Source organism: Lontra canadensis, unplaced genomic scaffold (genome assembly GCF_010015895.1).
Source record: "Lontra canadensis isolate GAN:19392208 unplaced genomic scaffold, GSC_riverotter_1.0 scaffold120, whole genome shotgun sequence".
In the NCBI taxonomy this organism is placed as follows: domain Eukaryota; kingdom Metazoa; phylum Chordata; class Mammalia; order Carnivora; family Mustelidae; genus Lontra; species Lontra canadensis.
This window is the reverse complement of record NW_022631114.1, coordinates 1,139,091-1,154,003: the sequence shown is the minus strand read 5'-3', so window position 1 is coordinate 1,154,003 and position 14,913 is coordinate 1,139,091.

Here is a 14,913-nt window from a genome sequence, read left to right as displayed (position 1 = left end):
TTTCCTTTTTTCTGCCTATAACTTGTTTCTAGCGCTGGAGTTACAGCACCTCTATTTTAGCAATGCTTACAAAGGCCAAAAGCCAAAAGTTTCTGGTTTTATTGTTTACAGTAGGTAGAACCCAGATACTCGATGGCATTTCTGAGCAGTTGCCCTTGCCCTGAGCTGTGAGAAAAAATCAGCTGGAATGTGAAGCTCTTGGTGGGACTGGTTTAAACCCTTTATAAGTCCTTGGTAGGGTTGTTTTAATTTTTAATTTTTTAATTTAATTTTTTATCATAATGAAGGTACTCTTTAATCCCCATTGTCTATTTCCCCCATCCTCCTACCTCTGTCTGGTAACCATCTGTTTGTTCTCTATGGTTAAGAGTCTATTTCTTGATTTGTCTCTCTCTTTTTCTCCATTGTTCATTTATTCTGTTTCTTAAGTTCCACATATGAGTGAGATCATATGGTACTTGTCTTTCTTTGACTGACTTACTTTGCTTAGCATTATACTCTTGTTGCAAATGGCAAGATGTCATTTTTTTATGGCCAAATAACATTCCATTATGTGTATATATATATCACTTTATCCATTCATCTATTGATGGACACTTGGACTCCTTCCATAGATTGGCTAGTGTAAATAGTGCTTCTATAACCGTAGGGGTACATGTATACCTTTGAATTAGTGTTTTAAATTAGGTTTTAAATTCCACCTAATAGTGGAATTACTGAGTCATGGTATTTATTTTAAATTATTTGAGGACTCTCCACATTCTTTTCCATAGTGGCTACACCAGTTTATGTTCCCAACACGAGTTCCTTTTATTCCATACCCTTACCAACACTTGTTATTTCTTGTCTTTTTGATTCTAGCCGTTCTGACAAGTGTGAGGTGATTGTGGTTATGACTTGAATTTCCCTGATGATCAGTGATGTTGAGCATCTTTTATGTGTGTGTTGGTCATCTATAGGTCTTCTTGGAAAAATGTCTGTTCGGGTCCTCTGCCTATTTTTAATCAGATTACTGGGCTTTTTTTGGTGTTAAGTTGTGTAAGTTCTTTATATATCTTGAATATTACCCCCTTATGGGATATGTCATTGACAAATACCTTCTCCCATTCAGTAGGCTGCCTTTTGGTTTTGTTGTTGGTTTGCTTTGCTGTACAGAAGCTTTTTATTTTGATGTAGTCCCAATGGTTTATTTTTTCTTTTGTTTCCCTTGCCTCAAGAGGCATATCTAGACAAATGTTGCTATGGCCAGTGTCAGAGAAATTACTGCCTGTGCTCTCTTCTATGATTTTTATGGTTTTAGGTCTCACAGTTAGGTCTTTAATCCATTTTGATTTTATTTTTGTTTATGGTGTAAGAAAATGGTTCAGTCTTATTTTGTAGCTAGTTATCTAAATGTCACCTTTTCTTGATAGAAAGATGAACTCTCCAGAGGCATTGGGAAAAACTGGTGGAGGCTAACTTAACACTTTTTATGTATTTTGCATCTTTACAGTGGGATAGAAGAAGCACTGTGATTACTGTAAATTTGTTGTTATGTGTTGAAGTTTTGTTTGTCAAGCTGTAATTTATCCAACCTTTTCTTCAGTCCTGCCTTCAAGGCCATCCACAGGACACCTCATTAAATCTTTGTCATTGCATCCACACATGAACCTATGTTGCAGCCAGCTGAAGCTCTCTACTCCTTTCCCAAATGTCCAACCATTGCACATGACACCCTCACTCTCCAAACTCATGTCTGTCTCCCTCTCAGATGGCTAGACCATGAAATATTTAACAATTATCCTGAAATACCTAGCAGAGTACATTGTACTTGTCATATGCTTAATAAACCCCTGTTAAATGAAGGAATAAGTGAATGAGAGATTTCCATCTCTTCATTTATTGTCATTCTATTTTTCACATATATTTATATAAATAACTTTTTTAAACTAAAGAAAGCCTGGTCTAGTTTGTTCACTCACAATATATATTATAGGTTATGTGTAGATTGAATAATTTCATTAATGAAATCCCTTCTATTCATACTTCTGTTAAAGGGATACTACAATCCAGTTGGAAAACACTATTATTTGTTTTTATAAAAAGAAGGAAACACTTTGCGTGGCAAAAAATACTCAAGATACAAGGTTTCTTTTTTTAAAATATTATGTAGACAAGCACCAAATGGACAACCTAAAGTTCCAACTTAAGAAGTTAGGAAAGAGTAATGTAAACACAAAGTGTACACAAGGAAAACCCGATAAAGAGCAGAAATCAACAAAGTAGAAGATAAAGCAACAACAAAATCAAAAGATGGTGCTTTCAAAAGATCGGCAAAATTGATAAACTCCAAACTAGATTGATTTAGGGGAAAAAAAAAAAGAGAAAGAGGGAATGCAAATCACCCATACCAAGAATGAAAGGGAAGTTGTCATTCCAAATCCTACAGACATTAAAATAAGTTAAAGGAATATAATAAACAGTTCTAAATCAACAGTTTGACAAATTAGAGGAAATGGGAAAACTTCTCAGAAACTGAAATTTACCAAGATAAAAGAGAAATTTTAAATAGTAAATTGAAAGAAAGAGAAATTGAATGATCAAAAATCTTCCCACAAAGAAAACTGCAGGTCAGGAGTTTTTCACTACTAAATTCTATCAAATGTTTAAAGAGAAAATGATACCAATCTTATAAAACCTTTTTCAGCAAATAGAAGAACATTTTCCAGCCCATTTTATGAGACTAATGTACCAGTACCACACACCAGCGCTCAACAAAGACATCACAAAGGAGTAGAAAAGAAAAATAAAATTAGACCAGTATCACTCAGGAACAGAGAAGGAAAATTACCTCAAAGAAACAACATGCCAAATCAAACGAGAACATAAAAAAGGTAATACATCATTTATTCTTTTAGAATAAAGGAGGAAAATCATATCATTTTAATGGATATAGTACAAAATAATTAGCAAAATTGATTATCCTTTCATGATGCAAGTGCTACAAACTGGGAATGTAGGAGACCTTCCTCATTGTATTAAAGATCATCTATAAAAATACACAGCTGGCGTGCCTGTGTGTCTCAGTGGGTTGAACTTCCAACTCTTGGTTTCAGCTCAGGTCATGATCTCAGGGTCATGGGATTGAGAGCCACATCAGGCTCTGTGCTCAGCATGGAGTCTGCTGGAAGTTATCTCCTTCTCCCTCTCCTCTGCTCCTCCCCCCACTCACACACACACACACACACACACACACACACACACTCTCTCTCTTTCTCTCTCTCTCTAAAATAAGTAAAATCTTAAAAGAAAATGTACAGCTAACATCATACTTAAGGGTTGTCAACCTAGATGAAGAGGTAAACAGGCAACCTTGAATTACTAGAAATTGAACTTATTCAGGAATAGCAGAGGAGGATCGCCGGGCTGACTCAGTCGGTAGAATGTGGAGCGTGGGACTCTTGATCTCAGGGTTGTGAATTCAAGCCCACACTGGATGAGGAGCCTACTTGAAAAAAATAAAAATAAAAGAGAATGTCAGAGGAATTGCAGTTTGGGGAGTGCATGCTGTGACAAGCTGTAGACAGTTCTATTGAGGGTTTGGGGCAGGTTGTATTTATGGGCTAGGAGTGCAAAAAGGGGGAAGTCCAGCCAGAGTCCCAGTGGTAAATTTGTTGGCTTGAGGATGGGGAGAGATTCTTTGTGGATATCCATTGGTCAGGAGATAAGTCTTGGTATTCCATAAATGAGGCATTTTGGGGAAATTAGTATCAGTTCTTAAGTTCAGTTCTTCTTAGGGCATGTGTGTGAAATTCTCCATTTCATATCCTTCAGGTCCATTTTAGATTGAAATCTTTCACATGGTAAACAATGAACCCTTCCCCCTAAGACTGGAGACAAAGCAAAGATGCCTGTTCTGACCACTCAGTGTTATGTTACAGGTTCCAGTCAGTGTGATAACGTAAGAAAAATAAATAAAGACATGAAAGTCAGGAAGAAGTAAAACTGTCTCTTTCTGCATATGGCATCGTTGTTTACACAGAAGAGTCTAAGAAATCTACAAAACATATGTTAGAACCAATAAACAGATTTAACAAGGTTGCAAGACACAAAGTTAAATGTACTTTTATATACAGATAGCAAAAAAAAAACAAAATTGAAAAACTCTTCAAAAGAATTAAAAATTAAATTACTTAGGAATATATTTAATAAAAGCTGTGCACTGAAGACGATGAAGCATTGCTGAGAAAAATGAAAAAGGAACTAAAGTAACGGGAAAATGCAGCATATTTATGAATTAGAAGACTTAATATTGTTAATATCATAATGAAGGTGAATTATTCTCAGCAACACATAGACCTCACATACATTGTTGTTAGGAATGTAAAATGATACAAAGCTTTTGGGTTTTTATAAAACTTAATGTATTCCAAATTCTAGCGTAGGATTTATCCAAGAGAAGTGAAAATATCTGTCCACATAAAGGCTTGTACAAAAATATTCATAGCAGATTTATTTGTAATAGCCCCAAACTGGAAACAGGTTCCATGTCCATCAAAAGCAGAATTGTTGTAAATTCATTGAATGGATTACTACTCCGCTGTAAAATGGACAGCAATATGGATGAATATCAGAAACTTGCTGAGTGAAAGAGTACTTCTTGTATGGCTCCATTTATATGAAGTTCTGGTATAGGCAAAACTATTGTGTGGTAAGAAAAAAAATTTGAACTTTGAGGGAATGGGGATGGAGAGTTACTGGGAAGGCATACATGAGTCTTTCTGTAGTGAAGTTAATATACTGTGTCTTTATAGTGGTTCCAGGTTCAAGTGAGAAAAGATTTGTACATTTTACTTATATCAATTTAACTCAAAAGAAAAATTCTGTAAGTAGATATGGAATTCTAATTAATGATATGCATGCTGGAGTGTTTTGAGGAGGAGTGTCTGATGTCTTCAACTTACTTTGAAATGCCTAAAAATAAGGTGGATTGATGTTTGGGTAGAGTGATGGAGAGAGGAATGGATATATAATAAACCAAGTACAGAAAGTTGAGTTGTTGAATCTAGGTGATGGGTATATGGGTCTTCAGTGTAAAGCTATTTCAACTTTCCTGTATGTTTGAAAATTTCTATAATAAAATAGAAAACATGGGGTGGTATCAAACCACTTTGATACTTAGATTCCATAGGATAAAAAAGATAAATGTAATAATTATTTCTTAAAATGACAACATGTATAATACACCAGAAATTATAATCCTTTTAACTATATAAACCTTAAAAAAATTGCTTTCAGCCTCACAACATACTAGGTGATAGATTTTAAACACCTTTCAGGGGCTCTTAGGCAAAAGAAGTGTGAAGGCATGGGGCGCCTGGGTGGCTCAGTGGGTTAAGCCGCTGCCTTCGGCTCAGGTCGTGATCTCAGGGTCCTGGGATCGAGTCCCGCATCGGGTTCTCTGCTCAGCGGGGAGCCTGCTTCCCTCTCTCTCTCTCTGCCTGCCTCTCTGTCTACTTGTGATCTCTGTCTGTCAAATAAATAAATAAAAAATCTTTAAAAAAAAAAAAAAGAAGTGTGAAGGCAGGTGTACAAATAACCTGCTCTGGCTGATTGTGTACATTCACCATCCCTTCTGGACCTGCTCCCGCTCTGCAGAATTTCATCCTTAGGGTGTGAACCCAGCTTCCCAATTCCTGTGACCTCGGGGCTGCATGCCACAATGCGGCAGTTAGTGTATTCAGTGTATGAATTCATGCTGTGCTAGTGGCTCTTCCAGGTAACGTGTATGTTCTGCCATGCTGCTGTGAAGAAAGTGTGTTACCCACACCAGTGACCCTAAGAGTGGAGAGCTGAAGGGTCTTGGAAGCCAGCTGGACAGATTCTTGGGGCCAGAAAGAGCCCAGAGAAGGCTAGCTCCATCAGTGTGTAGTAGAAATTTGTGTGAGCATTTGTTCTTTGTCCAGTCCTCAGGGAGTCAGGTAGTTGTTGGCATCTAGATATAGACCAGGAATGCTAAGAACCCTTGAATGTATGGGATTCTTTAATACATTAAAGAATCCTTTAATGTCATGCCCAAGAAGGAGTTGTCCCACACATCCGGCATGATTTTCAGTGAAAACCTGATCTGTGTTTATGTAAGTTGGTTTTATATGTAAAAATTTCCTGTGGTGTATAAACCCAAAGTATTTTCTGCACGCTTTACGTTTTTTAAGAATCTATAAGATTCTATTTTGTTTAGTATCGGATATAATCAGGAGTGATTTCTGGTTTCAGAAAATTCTGTTGCTTCTGTCATTGTTCTCCCAGCATGTGAGTCACTAGTATAAAACGCACCACCACCCTGTGTCTGGAGCTGCTGTGTTCCTAGTGACTCAGTGGAGGTGTGCAGTGCCCGTGGCGGCACTGCGTCCTCTAGTGTGCTCAGACCCGAGTGTTTGCATTCGGAAAGACATACCCTTGTATTAGTAGGGACTTGCTGTCGAGTTTAACTTATGTTGCAATTATAGTGGTTTCCTTTATTGAAATTCTATGCGTAGGTGGTAATATTATTTATACATTTCATTTCCAAATAATAAGGAGGATGTTACAATTTATTTGCTTTAAGAAGGGAGCACTGGTCCCATAGAACTGAGAAACCCTGGTCTGTGATGCCTCTGGGCTTTAGCACACCACACTTCGTGACTCTCAGGGTCATCGCTTCACCAGGTCACGTACTCAGAGTAACAACTATGTTGGGGCTGATCGTTCTCTAAGGATTTCTTTGATTGCCCCACAGGACTGTAGGTCAGTGTATGGACAGCACGTTTATATCCCTACCCCCCTCCTCATATTCGTCTGTTGGGGCCTAACCTGCAGTGGGATGGCGTTAGGAGGTGGGGCCTTTGGGAGGTGAAGAAGTCCTGAGAGTGGAGCCTCTGTAGTGGGATCAGTGCCCTTGTAAGAAGGGACAGGAGACCATGCTCCCTCTCTGCCTGGTGAGGACACAGCAAGACAGCCATGTGCAAACCAAGAATCAGGGCCTCACCGGACAAGGATCTGCTGGCACCTTGGTCTTGGACTTGCAGCCTGGACCGTGAGAAACAAACTGATGTTTAAGCCATCCAGCCCGGGTCATTTGTTCCAGCAGCCCGAAAGGACTAGGTGGGCTTAAATCCAGCGGTGCTCTCTGTATGTGGCAGCGGGCGCTGGTGCTGGTGATCTGAAAGGAAGCCCCAGATAGGTGCATTTCAGCACCATGAAGTCCCCGCAGAACTGGAGCCCAAGACGGTAGCACTGCACGGTAGCCCAAGATGGTAGTAGTGCAGCAGGAGGCCCAGCCCATGTGCGCAGACAGCCCAGTGAGACCGACTGGAGGAAAACAAACATATGCAAATACAGAGCAGGAGTAAACACAAACACATCTGCCTGTGGGGCTCAGGACCAATGGAGCCAGGCAGCAAGCTTCCGTCTGCGTGTGTAAAGGGAAGGCCGGGCGAGGAAATGAGGGAAATGTTGGATCTTATTAAGCTAACCATCTGGCCACCCTCCAAGTTCCACAATGTAAGAGGAAACCAGGTCGCTCTTGCCCCGCAGCTGTGACCCGGGCCTGGGAGCGGAGTGAATGAATCTCAGGACCTCATGAGCATGACGGTGCCACCTAGGGGTGGACGCTGAGCTGTCCCTGCAGCCTGGCCGCCTTTCGTACAACTTGTCCAGGATCTTAACACGGCAGTATTTTGCTATGCAAACACTATCACCAGTGTTTTCGCACATGGGCTAGTAGATCTCATAATACTGCATGTTTCACAGTCTTCTAGCTTTTTATTATTAACGCTGTCTGGCTAGGTAATACTTAAGCGTGGCATGAGCTTCAGAAGATACCAAAAGGTATCAGAGGAAGGACCCCTCAGTTCTCTGGTCCCCCAGCTGTGTGTGGTTCTCCAATCCAACAGCGTTTTGTGTATTTTTCCAGAGGTTTGCACAGATGTGTAACTATTTTTACACAAACCATTGCAAACTACACACACTGTTCTGTACCTGTTTTGGGTTTGTTTGTTGTTGTTTTTTTTTTCCCCATTTATCAAGATGTTTTGGAGATGACTCTGTATCAGGGTATATGGAACTGGTTTGCTCTTTTTATTTTTTTTTTTTAAAGATTTTATTTATTTATTTGACAGAGATCACAGGTAGGCAGAGAGGCAGGCAGAGAGAGGAAGGGGGAACAGGCTCCCTGCTGAGCAGAGAGCCCGATGCGGGGCTTGATTCCAGGACCCTGGGATCATGACCTGAGCCGAAGGCAGAGGCTTTAACCCACTGAGCCACCCAGGTTCCCCTGGTTTGCTCTTTTTAATGATTGCATGGAGTTTTACTGAATCATTGAACTCTGACTTATTTCATCCATCCAATTTGGACGATTATTTAGGTTGTCTCAAATATTTTTCTATCTTAAACAATGCTGTGATTTACATACATCTTCTATGTATGTGTGTGTGTGCGCGCACTGTATGTGTACACGTGTGTGAATATCTCTTGAGAACACATTCCGGGGAGTGGAATTGCTAGGTTAAAGGGTGTGCGTCTTTGTAATTTTGAAAGCTTTGGCCAAAGGTTCCTTCAGGGAAGTGGTAGCAGTTCACATTGCCAGTGGCAATGTATGCCAGTTCCTGTCCCTCAGGGCCCCCCACCCCCCACTAGCACAGTGCATTGTCAGACATTTTTGTCTTTGCTAACATGGTCAGTGAAAAATACTATCTCCATAGGTTTCATTTCATTTACAAGATACTGTTATAAGCCTCTGTAGCTCTTAATTCACATCACTACCTTGTTAGATAGGTATGATTTTGTTAATTTTGAGCATTTTACTGATGAGAAAACCAAGGTTAGACAGGCTGAATGATTTGGGGAAGGTCACGCAGCTTGAGACAAACCCAGAGGTTCTGCATCCAAATGCAGCTCTTCCCACCAAGACCAGAGTCGCTTCCGGTGGATAAAGCTGCTATGGCCCAGGAAGCAGGAGATTTTGGTTTGTCAGAAAGAAAACCACAGGCCCAGAATGGCGTCATGAGGCTGAGTTAACAAACCAGGGCTTAATACCTAACCTAATTGTAGTTTTAACCTCCCCTAGAAATGTGGTCTTAAGCCATTAGTCATGGATTTTCTGATCAGCACCAAAGAGGGAATCTGTCACTTGCGCCCTCTCCAACCCCCACCCCCACCAAAGAAGCTGAGGTAATCTGCATGATAAGACCCCTATCCTTCCCTCTAAGGGAAGTGGCCTTGCTCTTTTGCAAATAACTCCTTTCCTCACCCTTCTTCCTATAAGGACCTTATTTTGCACAATTCCTCTGAGTTTCCCTCTGCTTGCTAGTTGGGTTGCTGCCTGATTCGGGAATCACTTAATAAAGCCTATTACATCTTCACATTTACTTGTTTGCATTTTTGTTATTTAATGAGTTCTTGCTGGAAGAAAAGCCTGGCTGCCTCAGTAGAGACACAGGCTATAAAAGAGAAATTGGTTTCTGGAAACAGTCTTCTGAGACCTGGGGACTACCATGGCTCTACCCACAGCCCTGGGAGACTCAGACGTGGGCATCCATTTACCTGAGTCAGAGTGTCCCACAGGCAGTGCCCAGAGAACACTGACTACTGGAGAGCCAACTCTCCTCAGCAGAGGACCTCTCTGGGGAGGTGGAAACTGAAAAAGATTGTATTTTCCAGAAGTTAGGGTGCAGTAGGAGGCTGGGCTTGATGATGTTGCCAATTGAGGGACCTCTGAAGAAAACAGATCTGCCTCTGAAGCTTCTTGTTGGAGATTAAGTTGCCACTCTGCACCTGTTCAGACCTCTGGAAATACCCGTCGTAAATTCGATCTATAAGAAGACCAGCTGATAAAGGATTGCCAGTGCTGAGGAGCTGGGGTCAGGGGTTGGCTGGTCTTAGCCCCGTTTCCTCCCGCGTGACCCCTGAGACAAAGGGCTCGAGTGCAAGTAGTTGTCTTGAAAGATACAGAGAAGATCAGCAGGGGATTGGGGAAGTGACATAGGGATGGGAAGGGGAGTTATTAAACCAGCTCCACGGAGGCTTCATCCCTTGGGGGGGCCTCTGGGAAGCTGTATAAAACACACATCTCAGAATTAACCCAACTGAGGGTATAGGAAGCTGGAGTATTTTTATACCACTCCCAAGAGTCACTGGTCAGTGGCTGTTCTTAAGGGAGGTGGATTCCCTAGTACTTTGGGCTCACCATGCAGGAGGGCAGCATGGCTTCCTGTGATGCAGAAAATGGCCTACAGAGGCCAGTCGTGGCAATTGCCACCTGGTAGGATTGCGTGGAAATGGCCACATGAGGGACAAGGGCTGTAATGGCTCTGCCCTTCAGTGTCCTCACTGGAAAATGCTCCAGGCTTCAAGTAGTGACAGGGCAGGAAACTGAACTGTCCTATGCACCCCTGTCCTGATCAGGGTTGAGCTGAACTTTTGTTCCCCTCCTCTCATCTCTACTCTAGACTTAACTCTTTCTATGAATGCCACTGTTGAAGGTTCACCCTCAGAAGCTCGTAAATCATTTGCAGATTTGACGAAGTTAAACTCGTGGCACAGAAGGAACATTTTGAATACAATTGCAGAGGTTTCCCCAGAAGATCATCTGTGGACCCCTGGTAGGTCCTTTGGAGCCCAAGATCTAGATCTACCTTCCCTCTGAGTGTGGCAGCCTGCCTGTCTAGCAGCCGGGCAAACCCTTATTCTCTTTCTTCTTTGTCAGACACTCCTGATTACCTTGTCCCTAAACTGATGACAGATGAATTGAATTGTAAGGTGATTGTTTTTAAAGGTTTTCTTTTTTTCATTTTCACAATAGAATTCTTGATTTCCACAGTTGCATTAGGGGAAATTAAGAGCATTTATGCAAAAGTTCAGCCAGGAAATACATGACAGCTTGTAATCAGATATAGTCCCATCAGTGAAAGCCTTGAACTTAATTAGTGTTCTCCTGTTTTGAATTCTTATAATGTGCATTTGGACATTTTTTTTTTTAATCTGTGCTCTAATTCTGTGCTCTAAATATGTGATTTGAGTTTTTCTTCGGTGCCTGTGTCACTAGTATTATTAACTACTGGTCTTCTAAGAATTTGTTTGCTGGAATAATAATGCGAACGCAGCGGAGTTACATGGGTAATTAATTACTGGGTTGCCACAATTCTCTTAGCTTGCATGCTGCACCTTGATTTCTCCATCTGTAACTCTGGAGGAGTACTCTGGACTGAACTCTAAGGAGATTTGATTAAATCACTGTGTAATTTCTAAACTACACTTTCGGGCCAAATCAAGAAAGTTTGATTTGGAGGAAAGAACTAATTCTTATAAAGTAAAACCTTAATTATTTTCCATGTTCTACATCTCTTCTGAAACTCGCCTTTTCATTTTTCTCTCCACGGAGCCCACTGGGAACTGCAGGGAGGGCAGAGATTAGCTGGATTTTGTCTGAAAAACAGTAAGGGAAGACAGAACCAAACACTATTCAGACTTCAGTGTGGGGCATGGGTCAGGGATACAGGCTGAACACCGTTTTACCATTTAGTAGGCTAGCCTCTGAGGGGATGCCCATAGTGTCAGGCTGGGGAGGAGGGTGAACAGATGTGGGAGTAGATTTAAAAAGAGTTAAAAAGAGACCTAGCATGTGCAACCCAGATGAGGTCACGGTTTATACTCCCCACTGGGGACTGGGAGGGTGGGAAAACATAATCGAGCATTTGTCTCATCAAAGGATTTATTTTTGGCATATAGGATCCTAGATTTTCCTACAAGTTATAATAATTTTTTTTAAAGATTTTAAAAATTTTTATTTATTTGAGAGATAGCATGAGCGGGGGTAGGAGGGGGGTGAGGGAAAGGGAAAGGAAGAAGCAGACTCCCTGCTGAGCTGGGAGCCCAACACTGGGCTCTATCCCAGGATCCTGAGATCATGACCTGAGCCAAGGGCAGACACTTAACCAACTGAGCCACCCAGGCACCCCAAGTTATATTCATTTTTAACTCTATATCCATTTTGGTAATACATAGAATTCTTCAGTTTTCTCACATCTTTATAGAGTTAAGTAATCCTGAACATGTTAAGTGATTCTCAAGACTATCAAGCAGAGACAATGCCTAAGAAGAGTAAAGACAATTTTGAAAAAGTTACTCTGTGATAAAACTTGTCCTATAAAACATTACAATAGATTATAAAGCTAAAGTAATTAATGAAATGTGTCATGGCATGAGGATAATAAAAAGTAGATAATGGAACCAAGTAGAATGGTAATACGTGGTTCCGTGCATGTTGAAATGTTTATCCTTATGTTTAAGATGAAAATTTCCAACTTTACAACATGCCAGAAAAATCCATTCTGTACAGTAAAATTCTAAATAGCAAGACATTGAAATTTTAGGAAAAAATCGTAGAAGACCTTCTTATGGTCTTTGGGCAAGAAGTTATTTTTCAATTAAGATATGTTTCCAAAATACCTAAAAAATTCATATAAGTCAGGAGAAGGACAAACAATTCTGGAAAATAATGGAACAAAATTAAGAACCAAACATTCACAAAAGAGGGTATCTAAGTTACTAATAAAAATTTGAAATCTATGCCCAAACTTACTAGCAATTCAGACAATGCTAATTATGACATTAATGCTATTAACAACAAGGTAATGGCTCTTAAGCTTATGCTTTCACTTGGCAACTTGAGTAAAATGAAGAAAATGTTCATGGACTATGGACAAGTCCTGTTGATCCTTGAGACAAGGGCATTACACTGAGTGAGTGGCAGATCCACCCTGTCTTTCCTCTCTGGGTCTGGAATGGTGGCATAAAACAGAGTGTAGGCATAATACAGTAGTTGGCGCCTGGGTCCCTCAGTCAGTTAAGTGTGTGCCTTTGGCTCAGGTCATGATTCCAGGGTCCTAAGATGGAGTCTCACATCAGGCTCCTGCTCCATGGGGAGCCTGCTTCTCCCTCTGTCTGCTGCTTCCTCTGCTTGCTCAGTTTCTCTCTTTCTCTTTCTCTCTCTCTCTCTCTGACAAATAAATAAATAAATAAATAAATCTTTAAAAAAATAAACAGTAGTTGGTAGAAAAAACAGAGATCAGAATTCAGTGGACTCAAAAGTTCTGATTGCTAATTCCAACAAATGTGTTTGTTATCTCTTTATCTTTCTATTTTTTTTTCCTGTTATTAGTCATATTTTCTTGCTTCATTGCCAGTAATTTCTTATTGTAGGCTGGATGTTATGAATGCTGCATTGTTGAGACTGGGTTTTGTCTTCCTATGAAAAGTGTTGGGGTTTCTGGCAGGCAATCAATTTGCACATTGGTGTGACCCTGCAAAAGTCTGTTTTGGGGCTTTGTTAGGAAAGTTCTAGAATAGCCCTTACTGTAGGGCTAAGCTAGGTCTCAAAAGAATACCCAGAGTTTTCAGCAAACTCTCTTTATTGAGACTGTTTTGAACTCTAGTATCTCCTGGAATTGTAGGACCTCAAAAACCTCCATTTAACTCACATCTCCCTGCTAGCTGTTTTCTCCCAAGCTTTGCCCTGTGCTTATATGGAATGGTATCTGTCCAAAGATGCAAGGGAATCTTATACAGATGTCTGTAGTTCTTTCCTGTATGTACTTCCTTTTGGAACCCTGACTTGCACATTCTTTAGCACCAGTAATTTTTAGAATAAAGGAGGGTAGGCAGGAGAATTGAACTATGTCCAGAGCAAAACGTTCAGATTTGGCATACATAAGTGTTGAATACATGAGTGATGGTTGTGAATATCCTCTTTCATTTCTTCTTTTAAATTCCTTAATAATTTGGGACGCCTGGGTGGCTCAGTGTTTAAGTGTCTGCCTTCAGATCCCAAGGTCCTGGGATCCAGTTCTGCAATGGGCTCCCTGTGCAGCAGAGAGTCTGCTCCTCCCTCTCCTCCTCCCCCTTCCTTGTGCGTGTGGACTGTCTCTCTCTTTCTCTCTCTCTCTTTCTCTCAAGTAAAAATTCCTTAAAAATTCGATTCCTTAAAAATTTGATGGCTCTTGTTCAAAAGATGCACTGTCATATGGTAAGAATTTTATCTTCCAGCCTTATTCCCTGTCCATACATTTGCTTCACTGAATGCAACCAGTTTTACCAATTTCTTAACCTGCTGTTCCAGAATTATTCTGTGCATGTTCAAGAAAGCTGTTTTTCTTATTTTATTATTTATACAATGTGTAACATATTACATGTTACTTTATGTACTTTTTTTCACTTTAAATGTATCTTGGAGTTTATTACATATTTGCATGTAAAGAACTGCCTTACCCTTTTTATTAGTTGCATAGTATTCCATTTACTAATGACAATAATGTATTTAACCTAATGATAAGCTTTTAGATTGGTTCCAGTATTTGTCTGTCCTAAAAAAAGTTACAATGACAAACTTTATACAGAATAATTTCATCTGCTGTATATGTGTATATTTGTATGATAAATTTATTTTTTATTTTTAGTTAGAGTATAATTGACATTCAGTAATGTGTTAGTTTTAGGGGTATAACATTGTTATTTGACATTTATTATATTATGAAATGATCACCATAAGTGCAGTAACCATCTGTCACTGTACAACATTATAATATTGACTATGTTCCCTATGCTGTGCTATTTTTCCCTGTGACTTGTTTTATAACTGCAGGTTTGTACCTCTTAGTCCCCTTCATCTGTTTTGCCTATCCCATTACCTACCTCCCCTGGGGCACAGGTTGTTCTCTGTATTTGAGTCTATTCCTGTTTGTTTTTTTTTTCTTAGATCCCACAGAAATTACGTGGTATTTGTGTTCCTCTGTCTGAATTATTTCACTTAGCCCAATACCCCCCAGGCCCATTCACATTGTCATACATGCCAAGATCTTATATGTCTTATATATATATATATATCTTTTATATATATAT